We start from the raw sequence: 3,716 nt of genomic DNA, 5'->3' as shown, positions 1-3,716 counted from the left end.
AACTCTCCATCAGGCTGCAGGTGAGCTCGGTGGGCCAAGGGGCTGAGGGGACAGAGGTGTGACCTCACAAGTGGTCCTGACACGCACTTTTTTTTGAAAGAGAGAGAGGGGGGAGTGCAGGGGAGGGACAGAGAGAGAGGAGAGAGAGAATTCCAAGCAGGCTCCGTCCGCACCATCAGCACAGAGCCCAATGCGGGGCTCAAACCCATGAACCGCTGACGCACACTCTAGGTGCACAAGCCTCCTCCCTGCTGGCATCTTTTTGGGCATATATTTGGGCCTCACACCCTCCCCAACGAAGTCCCAATGGTTACTATGTCCATTTTCCAGAGGAAGAAAATTGAGCCTTCGCAGAGTAAAGTAACCTAGGCAGAATGAGCTGGCATCAAATCCAGCTCCGACGGCAGAGCGTGAACTCTTAAGGGAAAGCCTAACCAGAGTGCTAGCCTGTTTGACAGAACTGGGAGACTTGCTCTGTGAACAGCTTCCCCAGACAACACTGGAAGGCGACGCTAGTCACTATTTTATTTATTTATATACTATTCTATTCTTACACTGATTTAAGAGGCACCTCTCAAGCAGTGCTATAGATCAAGAGTAAGAAAAATGACTGCAAAGGAGCTCCAGCCCCCAGGCCACTCCCAGGCCAAGGGCAGGCTCACCACCCAACCCACAGCGTCTAGGTGAGGAAGCACAGAAGCTCTGAGAGGCAGAGTGGCTGTTCCACCACAGAGCCAGGGAGGAAGGCAGGATCTGGAGCCCCGTCTTCAGACCTCAAACACTCAGTGGCTTCCTTCCTAAGCTACTTTCCTTGACAGAAGTAGGGTCTTTGTGATCAGCTCACATCATAGCTCATGACCCAAATGACTTTGGGTAGTCATAGCATCAAGCAAGTCTACTTATCCCCATGGGGATAAATGCTAAGAAGACAAAGCAGAGACTAGAGGTAGTGAGTCAAGGGTACAAAACTGGCAGGATTTTTCTGCACCTGCCATGGAGTGTTTGTGGGTAGAGCTGAGGTTTACAGGCCCCTGGGTAATAGGAGGGGGGTGATAGAGATATACCTTGGGGCATGGGTGAGGCTTTCCCCTCTCTACATTATAAACTTGACCCCCAAACTGCCTCAAGCATTCAAGTAACTTCTATTACTCATTTGTTTGTATTCATTCCTATGTAATCATTCATTCATTTGTTCTTTCAGCCTTTGGACTTGAAGTCATTGAGCACTTAATATGTGCTGATGTGTATTCCTGAGGCTGCTGGGTGGCTGTCAATGAACTCTTCTTGGTTAGCTATTGGGCTCACTGCCAAGTACCGAGAAATGGTGCTGAGGGGTGAGACCAGGGAAGGTGTCAGGGATTATGGAGCTTGCCATTTCCCTATGTGTAAGTTGGGAAAATAATCTATGCCTTGAGGAGATGCTATGAGGATTAAAAGGAGAGAGAGGTTATGGTGTCTCGTCTTAGTAGGGCTAACCAAACATGCATTCCCATTCTCTCAGTTCATCATCTGGAGAATGGGCTTGCCAGGAAGAGATTTGACCTTATTTCTCTAGAGTTAAGCATCAGAGAGTAGAAATTGATGGAAACCAGGAATATTCTCTAGACCAAGGACATTACAGAATTAATAGGATAATTGGGTTAAATACACACACACACACACACGTGCTCATAAATCAGACTAAAACAAAACATTCTACCAACAGGCTTCCTTTTGTCTCACACTTGAGTAAGAACAGATCATCTTCAGGCACCTGGGTGGCTCAATTGTTTAAGCATCTGACTGCAGCTAGGGTCATGATCTCATAGTTTGTGGGTTAGAACCCCACGAGGGGCTCTGTGCTGACAGCTCAGAGCCTGGAGCATGCTTCCAATTCTGTGCTTCCCTCTCTCTCCCCCGCACCCTTTCCCTGTTTGCGCTCTTGCTCTCTCTCAAAAATAAACATTAAGAATAAAGAAAAAAAAAAGAACAGATCATCTTCAGTTCTGTGTTGTACTCAATCAGACAGATGGCCATCCTTTTGGAAATGACCTCTCCTAACTAATAATCTAACAGCCCAGACTAAGACAATGCTAGAATGTAAGAATCAGCAGGGGAATAGCTGTTTGGAAGCTGTACAAAGCATATGCATGTTAACTATATTCAAACCCCATGATAATCCTGGGAAGTAATCAGGGCAGATGTCACTGTCCCATGTTACTGCCCCCAAATAAGACAGTCATATTGCCCTCGATTCTCTCAAGGCTGCTAGAACATCAGAGAAATAGTTGCAGAAAAAATCAAATTCAACTTGTGTACAAAAACAATAATTACTTAAAAAAACATCTTTAAATATAGACCAACAGAACCCTTAAGTAGACCATCCATCATCCCTAACTTACAAAGATATATTGGTCAAAATTAATACATACTAATTTTACTTTGTTTTATATTCTGAAGAGAAAAAGACAGCACTGTGACTTCAGACCCGTGTCGCCCAGGATGAGGTCCCAGGCCCCTTATGGTCCACAAAGATGGTACTGGGAACCTTCCAGCTATGCTTAATATTTCAAAGAGTCTAACTAAAAATTTTATATTTTCTCTCACATAATTAGGCCACCCAGACTGATTAAAATCACAAATTCTTTTGGCTGAAATTTTGATAATACCAGTGATCACATGATTATCAGAGGCCCTGATTGGTCTTTGATGATATCACAGAAATTCTGAGATGTGGAAGCAGGACGACATCATGACTTATGCCCCATGCCCAACTAACTCAACTCCTAAACAGTCAGCACAGCAAAAAACCCTAGTCATGAGTCTATGCCCTCTGCTCCTTCAAGATGGAACACTGCTGTAAAAGTCCACGCACACAGTCAGGTCATGTAAAAGGGGTCCTTGATGATTAAAAGGCTGGGAGTCACTGGTCTACCTATGGGACAGACGTTAGGGAATGGTGTAAAGGGGTATATACCAATGGGGTTCTTTCCAGTAATGAAGTGAGAGAGAATTCTTAACACAGATTAAGGAACTCTCTGGGCCCGAACAAAAACAGCATAAGGGGCACTGGGGTGGCTCAGTTGGTTAAGCATCTGATGCTTAATTTGGGCTCAGGTCATGATCTCATGGTTCATGAGTTTGAGCTCTGTGTCAGGCTCTGTGCTGGCAGTTCAGATCTTGCTTGGGATTTTCTCGCTCTCTCTCTCTCTCTCTCTGTCCTTCTCCTCAGCGCTCGCCCTCTCTCTCTCTCTCTCTCAAATGACAACAAAAAAACATTATAAGATGATTAAGAATTTTATCCCTCATGTATATGAATACACCTAAAGTAAATCTCTTTACCACCTGTCATAGAGTATTAAAATGAATGTGTTTAAGAGAAAGGAGGGCTCCCAAGAGAAGGGTGAAGGAAGTGAACACTTCATCACCACTTCCTTTATGAGATTTGCCACTGGGAGTGGCAGTAACTAGATGAAGAGCATAGACTTTGGAGCCAGAAGATGAGGGTTTGAATCTCAGTTCCAGCATTATGAGCAGAGTAGTGCTAGGCACACAGTTGCTTAATATCTTTGAGCTTTGGTGTCCAGATTAAAAATGTATGTAACACCTCCCTCTGCAAAGAGTGAGGTATTGCTGAAGGAGCACCAGATTTCAAATCAAGAACCCTTTCCTTCTAGTTCCATTCAGATGTTTACTTCAAGTGGATCTTGGGGTAACTTGCCTCACTCTTCCAAGCT

Source organism: Suricata suricatta, chromosome 8, assembly GCF_006229205.1.
Source record: "Suricata suricatta isolate VVHF042 chromosome 8, meerkat_22Aug2017_6uvM2_HiC, whole genome shotgun sequence".
Taxonomy (NCBI): Eukaryota; Metazoa; Chordata; class Mammalia; order Carnivora; family Herpestidae; genus Suricata; species Suricata suricatta.
Note: the sequence above shows the minus strand (reverse complement) of the source record.